The 12,566-nt window shown below is 46.2% G+C and overlaps 3 non-coding genes across 3 annotated transcripts; 1 reads left to right on the top strand and 2 right to left on the bottom strand.

Annotated features, from left to right (window-relative positions):
* Positions 1 to 1,138: 1,138 nt before the first annotated feature.
* Positions 1,139 to 1,209, bottom strand: TRNAG-GCC (transfer RNA glycine (anticodon GCC)). Its single transcript has one exon. It is a non-coding gene; the product is annotated as a tRNA-Gly (tRNA).
* Positions 1,210 to 1,957: 748 nt separating this feature from the next.
* TRNAS-UGA (transfer RNA serine (anticodon UGA)) lies at positions 1,958 to 2,046 on the top strand. The gene has a single exon. It is a non-coding gene; the product is annotated as a tRNA-Ser (tRNA).
* Positions 2,047 to 7,065: 5,019 nt separating this feature from the next.
* On the bottom strand, positions 7,066 to 7,139 carry TRNAM-CAU (transfer RNA methionine (anticodon CAU)). Its single transcript has one exon. It is a non-coding gene; the product is annotated as a tRNA-Met (tRNA).
* Positions 7,140 to 12,566: the final 5,427 nt, after the last annotated feature.

The raw sequence follows: 12,566 nt of genomic DNA, 5'->3' as shown, positions 1-12,566 counted from the left end.
TTGTCGGATTCACCGTGGATGGGGAGATAGAGCATTGACTCCTAAGCACCCAGTACATAGACTTTAATTAATTGCTGGGATTGTAGTTCAATCGGTTAGAGCACCGCCCTGTCAAGGCGGAAGTTGCGGGTTCGAGACCCGTCAATCCCGCTACATTTTATTGAGTCATTTCAAATAACTCAGTCGAGATATACAAATTATAATGAAGTAACTCCGCGGTTTCTGGGTCGAGCTGGATTCGAACCAGCGTAGGCGTTGCCAGCGGATTTACAGTCCGTCCCCATTAGCCACTCGGGCATCGACCCATAGATTTAGACCGGGCTTGGAAGTACTTGAAAACAGAATCGGTCTCGGAAGTGTAAATGAAAGGAGTTTATTGATGTTTTCAATCTGGGCCCCTCCCGCCACCCTGAGAAGGTACGAGGGCAAGAGAAGCCATAACGTCCGTAGTGCTTCTGCGAGATGAGTATAAGTACCCCCCAGGGGAATTCGAATCCCCGTCGCCTCCTTGAAAGAGAGGTGTCCTAGGCCTCTAGACGATGGGGGCCCAATCACTCTTCAGATAATAAGAGATTATCTATAAATCGTCAATCTGATTCTCCCGAATCCCCCCGAATACAACATCCAATGGATGGGGAATTGGAATACCTCTCCGAATCCTTATCGCAAATCCCGCTCGATGCATACCTATATGCGGAACCGCATGTGGCATCTCCCACAACCTCTAGGTCGACTGCTTCCTAGATGTGTAGGAAGTCGAACACGGCATAGAGGTAACGCTGAGACTTAAACCTTGCAATTCTCCGAAGTGAAGTGAGGCAGTTGAAAAGCTTCACCCAATCCATATTTCCATGGACGATTATTTCTTTCACCGATGAACTTATGTATCCCAATAATAATTGGTAATTACCAGCAGCATCAGTAAGTATATAGGCTTCTCCATTGCTTTTGGTTCATTCAATGTTCTGTTTCCCCTCGAGGGAAAACCCAGATTGGAAATCTACGCCTCAAATCACTCGGTTATGACTTCCTCAATTGGGAATATCTCACTCCTGAAGCTCAAAAATATTCTCTCCACCGGTCTGAACTATCCCGGGGGCTACTGCCGGGGGTGGAAGCGGGGCAAGAAAGTCGGGTCGGCGGATAGCGGGAATCGAACCCGCGTCCTCTCCTTGGCAAGGAGATATTTTACCATTCAACTATATCCGCGTGATATGCCACCCCGTTCTATATTGAATAACTATATATGTGGTAACTCCTCTAGTCAACACACCTAATCCATCCACCTCGTCTCGGGATTTTCCCTCGTGGACGGAGAGCCCCCCCCCCCCGAGGAGGAAGTGTCGATTCCGTAGACCGTAATTATTATTGATTCTCTCTCCCCACTCGCCATTATGAATCGTGAGGAGGGGGCCAGAATTACCGATACATTGAATCTCTGGGATATGAAGGAATTAAAGTATACCCACTAGGAAAACTAATCCGATCCATAAGGAAGCCCCTGAAAAGACGACATTTTTGTTGCTTGACCAACCATTGGGGGAAGCAAGCACGACAGGTACACCAATTACTAGTAGGAATGAAATGGCGATTAATGTGAATAAAGCCAATTGGAAAGCAATAGTCGTAGTTAGGACTCTCGACGTATCAGAAGTAGAGGATTTGTACCATCTGATCCCCATCCGGTGGGACTTACACCATACCGAGACCGAGGATTTTGGACGGAACAAGAATCCTTCTAGTTCAGTACCCCGGAATCCAATGTCTCTTTCGAATCTCTTGATAATCCATCAAGTAGGAGTAAGAATTTGATTATTTGGAATGATCCCTATATTGATTTCATAGTAAATCATACGAAACCATCATCTCATATCTTTCGTAATAGGGGTGAATCTCGATACAATACATGTGTATCAAGATCGACAAGATCTCCGAAGAATTGGAGAAGAGCTTTCTAGGAGAGGTGGTCGAGTGGTTTATGGCTCCAGTCTTGAAAACTGGCATAGTGCTGAAACGCTATCGAGGGTTCGAATCCCTCTCTCTCCTCAATTGATTCAGTACCGGACCCGACGGGAGGGGGTATTAGTGGTCTATCGGTGGTCTAAAAGAACCACCTAGTATTTCCCAAAAAATGCCAATGTCCCCGAGGGGAGCCTATTCTTAATAATGATAGATGAGAGGAATCTTCTGAAGCAGTCTGGGGGTATTCCTCCTCCGCCCCGGTTCATGCGCCGCATCTCCAGGCCCAGGTCCCGTGTCAATACTTTCCCTATCAGGGTTCGAGGGATAGGAAACAAACAAATATGAGAGATCTGATGTTAACTAGAGGTATTTAAAATACCAGTTCTATCGATTGACTTATCGGGATGATCAAAGGTCAATTACCCACCCATTTGCGGGATGGGTACGTTCCACCAGATACAACTGGTGAGGATTCAAATTAGCTTCAAATTAGCTTACGGAGATGAGTCGTCATCGCCAAATCACCCCTCCAGGGGGTGATTTGTAGACATAAGTGCAAATGCTACCGAAACTTGTGGTTTCCCGGAACCCTATAGAAATGAACAGTGAGTTACACCTCGCCCTTCCCTCATCCGCGAGGTAAAGGTTACTGCTGGGTATATACCGACGTATCGAACTAACCCCACTGGGGGGTTAGTTTATGTATGAGCTGTGTCCGGTTCCGCAAAGAACCACCAGTAGAAAATGGAAATTTGTCTGGTATGGTAGGTACTAATACTACCAAGTAATAACTTTCCATTAATATCTCAGCAATTTGTCCTAATTTAATGGTGTCATGGAAAGAACGGGTTCGGTATCACGGTCAATTCCCTTCTCAAACCCGGCTGCCGCCGCACGGGCTCTTCCCGCATGCCATAAATGACCCACAAAAAAGAAAAATCCTAGAACGAAATGGGAAGTAGCCAACCAACTTCGGGGAGATACATAGTTCACGGCATTTATCTCAGTAGCTACTCCACCTACGGAATTTAAGGAACCCAGAGGTGCATGAGTCATATACTCCGCGGAGCGTCGCTCCTGCCAGGGTTGTATATCTCTTTTCAACTTACTCAAATCCAAACCGTTGGGGCCTCTCAGTGGCTCCAACCAAGGAGCACGAAGGTCCCAGAAACGCATTGTTTCGCCTCCAAATATGATTTCTCCCGTGGGGGAACGCATCAGGTATTTACCCAAACCAGTAGGTCCTTGAGCGGAACCTATGTTGGCGCCGAGACGCTGGTCCCTGACAAGAAAAGTAAAAGCTTGAGCTTGAGAAGCCTCTGGACCGGTAGGACCATAGAATTCACTAGGATATGCCGTGTTATTGAACCGAACGAAACAACAAGCAGTAAAACCAAAAATAGCAAGTGCTCCTAAGCTATAGGACGGGTAAGCCTCTCCGGACCACACAAAAGCGCGACGGGCCCAAGCAAATGGTTTGGTCAATATGTGCCAGATCCCCCCGGAGATACAGATGGATCCCAGCCAGACATGTCCCCCAATAATATCTTCTAGGTTATCGACACTTACAATCCAACCCTCTCCACCAAAGGGGGATTTGAGTAAGTAACCAAATATGACACTCGGGCTTAAAGTGAGATTCGTAATCTTCCGTACATCCCCACCTCCCGGGGCCCATGTGTCATACAAGCCTCCGAAATATAACGCTTTGAATACTAGGAGGAAGGCGCCGGCTCCTAACAAGATTAGATGAATACCCAATATAGTAGTCATCTTATTTTTGTCCTTCCATATATAGCCGAAAAATGGGAAGGACTCTTCTGAAGTCTCGGGGCCAATGAGAGCGTGATAAATACCCCCGAACCCTAGAACCGCGGAAGATATCAAATGAAGGACTCCAGAAACAAAATAGGGAAAGGTATCGACGACTTCCCCACCGGGACCCACTCCCCAACCTAGGGTAGCTAGGTGGGGAAGTAGAATTAACCCCTGTTCATACATAGGCTTCTCCGGAACGAAGTGAGCCACTTCAAACAAATTCATGGCTCCAGCCCGAAACACGATCAAGCCAGCATGAGCTACATGGGCACCGAGTAATTTACCAGACAGATTGATCAGTCCGAGCGTTACCGGCCCACCAAGCGAAACCTGTGGTTTCCTGATCGCGACCACCCAGAGACAGAGTTTCGTTAAAGAGCGTTTCCACGGGGTAAGACCTCCTCGGGGAATACAAGGTTTTCATGAGGCTGATCCTGAGCTGCCATCCAGGCACGAATACCCTCATTCGACAGAATGTTCTTTGTGTAGAAAGTTTCAAACTCAGGATCTTCCGCCGCACGAATTTCTTGGGAAACGAAGTCATAAGCACGCGAATTCAAAGCGAGACCAACTACTCCGATAGCACTCATCCATAATCCAGTTACTGGCACGAATAACATAAAGAAATGCAACCAACGTTTGTTGGAGAAAGCGACACCGAATATTTGGGACCAGAAACGATTAGCGGTAACCATTGAATAGGTCTCTTCGGATTGAGTTGGGTTAAAAGCACGGAATGTATTTGCGCCATCACCGTCTTCAAATAAGGTGTTTTCCACCGTGGCGCCATGAATGGCACACGAAAGAGCAGCACCAAGGACTCCGGCGACTCCCATCATATGAAACGGGTTCAACGTCCAGTTGTGAAAACCCTGGAAAAAGAGAATGAATCGAGAGATAGCTGCTACACCGAAGCTGGGTGCAAAAAACCAACCGGATTGCCCTAACGGGTAGATTAGGAATACAGAAACAGAAACAGCAATGGGAGCAGAGAACGCTATTGCATTATGGGGACGTAATTGTACGGACCTAGCAAGTTCGAATTGACGTAACATGAAACCTATCAAAGCGAAGGAACCGTGAAGAGCAACAAAGGTCCATAGACCCCCTAATTGGCACCAACGGGTGAAGTCTCCCTGTGCTTCCGGACCCCACAGTAGAAGCAAGGAATGAGCGAGACTATTTGCAGGGGTGGAAACTGCGGCAGTCAGAAAATTGCAACCTTCCAAGTAGGAACTAGCTAATCCATGAGTATACCACGAGGTGACGAAGGTTGTGCCGGTGAACCAACCGCCTAGGGAGAAATAAGCGGTGGGGAAAAGTAATAGACCGGACCAACCTACATACAAATACGAAACGATCCCTTCGTAGCCAATCGTCCATACTATCAAACAAATCTTTCGATTCCTTGGAGGATTTTCCAATGGCGATGGTCATAGTTATTCTCCTATTCAACTCTTCCAACCATTTTGGGTGCCCTTCTATTTCATGACATGATAGGGTCGTGGTGTAGGAAATGAAACTACCATATCACTGCCCCTTCTGAATAAGAATTTGTCGGAATCTCTCTGGCATGGTAACAATATTCCTAGGTCCCGTCGAGGGTACTTTTCTACTCCGTCTCGTTCCCCCAAGCGGATGGATATGGATAGAGTACCGATACAACGAAATTGATTTCGTGATTCTTCAGAAAGTGGGTAACCCTTTCTCTTCTTCCGAGACTCCATCAACCCGTTCGCTACGTCGATGAATCCTGATCCGGAACTTTATCCCAGCTAGATTCCTTCCAATTGAACAATCAACGGCATCTATTGGATCTCTTTATGTGGTGCTGGTGTTTCCTCCCGCATGTCCTGCCCACTGGAGAAGTACAGGAAGGAGTGGGAGAAGCACCAATTTTCAGCAATCTATCTATTTGGTGAATTGAGTAGGACACGCGTACATACAGATATTTATGATCCGTATCTTCACTTTACTCGTCTATTTCACGATGGAAGAGACACTTCCTGATATTTATTCTACCAATACTCAATACCATTCGGAAGCTTTTCGCTCCCGAATCATTCGGGTGATTAATGGCGGGTGGGTGGGGGGGGGTGGGGGGAGGCCACTTTTCCTTGATGTCGGACGAGAGAAACAAACTCCCGTCTCGATAGATTAAATGAGAACCATATAGTCCGTCTTACCTCCTGGTTAAGAAGCGGGAGATGGATCGGAATGATACGAGAGAAACCCGTAGCTGGGAGTTAGCTGAAATCTTTTCATACGAGAATTCATTGGAATATCTCCCCCTGCGGAGAGATGTATCGATAGTCAGAATTCTCATTGGATTCCTGTATCAGGGGTAACTGAATGATCTTCCACATCATGAATTACATCTACCTAAATTTCTTATATTACGGGTAGCAATAATTCTGAGATTCAAGACGGGGGGGAACATTCCGAACAGCTTTATTACGTAGCGATTCGCTGATTCTTCGTTGATTTCCCCACCCACATATGGATCCCGCTATATAGATAGATATATGTGGATATTTGTTGCGAATCTTACCGGGAGTCCCCCGAGCAGTGAAAGTGGATAATCAGGATAATCTGATTCGATAGGCATCTGGGGGGGGGGGGGGGGCCTCGTCATATTCGTCGCCTATTCGGGCGAAGGATCATTTCGACGTGATCACTAATTTTCTGAATTGGTAGAAACATATGTGGTACTCTACAATGTAAGGAAGGATTACGAGTGTCTGTGCCGAGAGAAAGAGACAAGTCGAGTGAAATCTCACGAGCCCTTTATCGGATTTGAACCGATGACTTACGCCTTACCATGGCGGTACTCTACCACTGAGTTAAAAGGGCTTACCGATGATGACATTGATGAGGTGTATGAAACACAGTATGTCGGAAACAGAACTATTCTGTTTCCCGTTTCTCAAATCATTATCCTGTCACTATTCTCTCAATCTTACCAGGGGGGGGGGATTAAAAACTGCTGATACTAAAACTAGGTGGGGTAAGGTCTCTGGAACTAGCGGAAATGGTTGAGTCCTCCTTTCCACCCCCTACTTACCCGATTGAATGGATCCCGATAGAGAATCGGGAGATTCACCTGGGAAGGAGAAAAAGGAGAATGAGGGGGGAAAATTTGGGATTATCCGGTTTATGTTGTGGATGAATACCCGCCGGTACGTGGTCAAATAGTTGGAATAAAAATACGGGAACAGGGTGGACTATTGCTTTATCCCCCTATCACCTATTGCTTTATCACCCTATCACCAAGTTAATTTTCGTTTGCGGAGACGGGATTCGAACCCGTGACCTCAAGGTTATGAGCCTTGCGAGCTACCAAGCTGCTCTACCCCGCGTGGTTGATTCCCTCGCTGTAATTATTATACAGTCTTCAAATAATTACATTGAACACGAGGGAATCTTGTGAATTTATGGAGATCGATTCTCCAACAATTCGTGTGGGAAAAACCAATATTTATCTACCAACTCGATTTTATTACTCCAGGCAGCAAACAAGCGTGTGCCATTTCGCGTGGTACGTGTCTGGATGAACCAAAGTCTCGATAATTGGATCTGGGGCGTCCGGTTAGGGAGCATCGGTTACGAAGACGGGTGGGTGCACTGTTACGTGGTGGAGATTGGAACGCCTCAGAAACCTCTAATTTTTCTTGTATTGATAAACCCCCCCTCATTCTCTGTTTCAGGGATTGACGTATGAGATAATATTTCCTCACCAGTTTTTGTTTCTTCTTCTCTTTCTCAATGAGACTCCTCTTTGCCGTAATTTCCTAGTCGGCGATATTGGAATGTTATTATAGAATGGATGGAATTTGGGATAGAGTCCAATTGAAGTGCTATGATTTGCCACCCATCCGTGCTATCTATCCATCAGAGACAGATTTTAATCGTGGATAAGTTGGGCTTACCACTGGCTCGAATGCCAAAGGTAAGCCCAATGCGATACATGCTTTTAGCTTTTATTGAGGCGAAACACAGAGCTACCCAAATTTACCCCGATGTGGATGCTATTGAGAAAGCTGCATAGGTAAATATATAACCTACGGAGAAGTGGGCTAGTCCCACTAATCGTGCTTGAACGATAGAAAGAGCGACTGGTTTGTCTTTCCAGCGAATCAGATTGGCCAAAGGTGTGCGTTCATGAGCCCGAGCCAGAGTTTCAATAAGTTCTTGCCAATAACCGCGCCAGGAGATGGGAAACGTGAATCCAGTAGCCCGAACGAGATGTCCAAACGAAAACATCCATGCCCAGACGGATAAACTGTTCATACCGAAAGGATTGTAACCGTTAATGAGTTGTGAAGAATTCAGCCGTAGATAATCCCTCAACCATCCCATCAAGTAAGTAGAGGATTCATTGAATTGAGCTACATTTCCCTGCCACAGGGTAATATGCTTCCGGTGCCAGTAAAAGGTGACCCATCCAATTGTATTCGACATCCGGAAAACTGCCAGATAAAATGCATCCCAGGCCGAGATGTCACAGGTACCACCTCTACCTGGACCGTCGCAAGGAAAACTATAACCAAATTCTTTCTTATCCGGCATCAGCTTGGAGCCGCGCGCATCTAATGCACCCTTCACTAGAATCGGTGTAGTTGTATGTGGACCTGGAGCAATAGCATGATGAACTAAGAAATCCCCGGGTCCAATGGTTAGGAATAATGAGTTGCTATTATTATTAATGGCGTCTAACCAACCGGGTAGCCACAAGCTCTGACCAGCATTGAATGCTGGACTGTCTGTCGAGGAGAGAAGTACGTCGAAACCATACAAAGATTTACCGTGAGCGGATTGTATCCGTTGAGCAAATACAGGTTCAATAAGAATTTGCTTCTCTGGGGTTCCAAAGGCTAACGTGACGTCGTTATGGACATAGAGACCCAAAGTATGGAACCCTAGGAATAAACTAGCCCGACTCAAATGGGCTATTATTGCTTCTTTATGCTCCAACATCCTTGCCAACACGTTATCCTTATTTTGTTCCGGATCATAATCCCGTATAAAGAATATGGCTCCGTGGGCGAACGCCCCTGTCATAATAAAACCAGCGATGTACTGGTGATGGGTGTATAGCGCGGCCTGGGTCGTATAATCCTGTGCTATAAAGCATAAGCGGGTAAGGAATACATATGTTGTGCCACTAGGGAAGTAATGACTCCTAAAGCAGCTAAAGCGAGTCCTAATTGGAAATGTAGGGAGTTATTGATTGTGTCGTAGAGTCCCCTATGTCCACGTCCCAACCTGCCTCCTGGAGGAATATGAGCTTCCAGAATCTCTTTTATACTATGTCCGATGCCGTAGTTAGTCCTGTACATGTGGCCGGCAATGATAAACACAACCGCAATTGCCAGATGATGATGAGCGATATCAGTTAACCACAAACTCTGAGTTTGTGGATGAAATCCCCCGGAAAGGTTGAAATGGCAGTTCCTGCTCCCTGAGCACTATTGAACGAGTGATTAGCGGAGTCGGGACTTTGTGCATAAACACTCCATTGACCCGAAAAGAATGGTCCCAAACCTTGGGGGTGTGGTAGTGCAGTTAGTAAATTACCCCATCTCACATGTTCGCCTCTAGATTCAGGAATAGCGACGTGAATCAGGTGGCCTGTCCAAGCTAGAGAGCTTATTCCGAAGAGTCCTGATAAGTGATGATTGAGACGAGATTCAGCATTTTTGAACCAAGAAATACCCGGTTTCCATTTGGGTTGTAGATGCAACCAACCCGCTACCAGGAACAAGGCGGAAACAGCTAGTAAGGAGATAGCTCCGGTATATAGATCTTGATTGTCGCGTAAACCGATAGTGTACCGCCACTGATAAACACCAGGATAAGCAATATTAACCGGACCCGGAGCTCCCCCTCGGGTATAAGCCTCGACGGCTGGTTGACCAAAATGAGGATCCCGAATGGCATGAGCGATGGTCTTACCTGTAATGGGTTTTTGCACCCATGCCTCGAAGTTACCCTGCCAAGCTACATGGAATAGATTCCCAGAAGTCCAGAGAAGAATTATAGCTAATTGACCAGAATGGGAAGCAAATATTTTCTGGTAGAGACGTTCCTCGGTAATATTGTCATGACTCTCGAAGTCATGCGCAGTGGCTATACCGAACCAGATACGACGAGTAGTTGGGTCTTGGGATAGACCCTGGCTGAACTTTGAAATCTTGATGCCGTAATGCTTTTCGAATCCTCCTAGCCATTATCCTACTGCAATGATTCTCGCTAGGAAGAATGCCCATGTTGTGGCGATTCCACCCAGAAGGTAATGAGCCACCCCTACGGCACGTCCCTGTACAATACTCAGAGCCCTGGGCTGGATAGCAGGAGCAACTTTCAATTTATTATGGGCCCGAACAGTAGATTCGATGAGTTTCTTGCCGATATCCACGGCCACTGAACAGGAACGGTCAGACTAAAAGCCCAAACAAAATGAGCACCCGAGAATAAAAGACCATATGCGGATAATGAAGAACCATACGATTGAATGACTTGGGAAGCCTGTGCCCATAGGAAATCACGGAGCCATCCATAATGGTTGTTGAACTCTGCGCGAAGTTTCCTCCAGTGATATGGCTCACTACTCCCTGGTCACTTATACTACCCCGTACGTCAGATTGCATCTTCCAACTGAATGAAATATAACTACTGAGATGGAATTATACATCCAGAACAAACCTGAGAAGACATGATCCCAAGCAGATACCTGGCAGGTACCTCCTCTACCGGGGCCATCACGAGGAAACGAAAACCAAGATTCGCTTTGTCGGGTATTAGGCGGGAGCTCCTCGCAAACGGGACACCTTTTGGTGATATTAATACAGTAAACATGAATCGTAAAGGCATGGATGTGATGCACCAAAAAATCGGCAGTACCTAATGGGATTGGTGACAAAGCAACTTTACCACCTACTGCTACTAAAGTCTCCACCCCCCCAGGTCAAACTGGTACCTGCTGTTGCATTAGGTGCCGTTAAGTCAGGAGCAGAAGCATGAATGTTTTGGACCCACTGAGCAAATATGGGTTGTAATTAAATAGCAGTATCTGAAACGTATCTTGGGGACGTCCCAACGCACTCGTAGTATCGTTATGAATATACAATCCGAAACTATGGAAACCTAGAAAATGCATACCCGGTTAAGATGTGAAATTATTGCATCACGATGCCGAATGGACACGATCCAATAGGTTGTTGTATTGAGTAGTCGGATCATAATCTCTCACCATAAAAATAGCTGCGTGTGCCGCCGCGCCTACCACTAGGAAACCACCAATCCACAGGTGATGCGTAAACAGGGATGGCTGCGTAGCATAATCAGTAGCTAGGTATGGATAGGGAGGCATAGCATACATATGATGGGCCACTACAATTGTTAGGGAACCCAACATAGCAAGATTAATAGCTAATTGAGCATGCCATGAAGTAGTTAGGATCTCGTAAAGACCCTTGTGACCCTCACCCGTGAAGGGACCTTTATGAGCTTCCAGAATCTCTTTCGTACTATGCCCGATACCCCAATTGGTTCGATACATGTGACCAGCTATCAGGAAAAGAACTGCAATAGCTAGATGGTGATGCTCAGTATCGGTCAACCACAATCCCCCTGTGGCTGGATTCAATCCCCCACGGAAGGTTAAGAAATCTGAGTATTGTAACCAGTCGAGGGTAAAGAATGGAGTTAATCCCTTTGCGAAACTGGGATACATCTGAGCCAAAAGGTCACGATTCAAAATGGATTCATGAGGAAGAGGTATCTCCTTAGGATCGATTCCCGCGTCTAATAGTTGGTTAATGGGTAGCGAGACGTGTACCTGGTGTCCCGCCCACGCCAAGGAACCCAATCCCAAGAGGCCTGCTAGGTGGTGGTTCAACATGGATTCCACGTCCTGGAACCAAGCCAATTTTGGAGCAGCCTTGTGATAGTGGAACCAACCAGCGAAGAACATCAATCCTGCAAAGATTAAGGCACCGATAGCGGTGCAATAGAGTTGTAACTCACTAGTTATTCCAGAAGACCGCCATATTTGAAAAAATCCGGACGTTATCTGTATTCCCTGGATCCCCCACCTACATCTCCATTAAGTATCTCTTGACCAACTATTGGCCAAACTACCTGGGCGCTAGGCTTAACATGAGTGGGATCACTTAGCCACGCCTCGTAATTAGAGAAGCGAGCCCCGTTGAAAATACATACCACTCAGCCAGATAAGAATAATAGCTAATTGACCAAAATGAGCTGAATGTTTTACGGGATATATCTTCTGAATCATTTGTGTGACTATCAGAATCATGAGCATCAGCATGTAGATTCCAAAATCCAAGTGGTACTACTGGGACCCTTAGCTAAAGTTCTCCGAGAAATGATCCAGGTTGAGCCATTTTTCGAAAGAAGTTCTCACGGGATCCTTTCCACCATAATCTTGACTTCTGGTTCCGGTGAACGAATAGTCATCGAGATTCTCCTCTCTTCGGACAGGGATAGCAACGACCTACCAGCGGGGGATACGAAACTTCTAAGAGATGGAATTCGTATGTAAGGTATTCTTCTCCCTGAGTTTGGAACTGGAACAGCTGTAATAGAAGAGTTATCCCGAGGCAGGCATTTAATCTTATTATTACACAACTTATTAGTGCTTTATGGACCTTGTATAGAGAGATTCTTATACGTTTCAGTAGGGGGGGGGTTACATATTACCAGATGGCAATCGGTAGGAGGAGAAGTCTTCTCCTTCCTGGTATCCCAGGGGGGGGGGGGGG

The sequence above is a fragment of the Dipteris shenzhenensis genome, unplaced genomic scaffold (assembly GCF_047967505.1).
Source record: "Dipteris shenzhenensis isolate YYH24624 ecotype China unplaced genomic scaffold, Dip_SZ_1.0 scaf0254, whole genome shotgun sequence".
Lineage (NCBI taxonomy): Eukaryota > Viridiplantae > Streptophyta > Polypodiopsida > Gleicheniales > Dipteridaceae > Dipteris > Dipteris shenzhenensis.
Note: the sequence above shows the minus strand (reverse complement) of the source record. Positions and strands in the feature narration are given on the sequence as shown.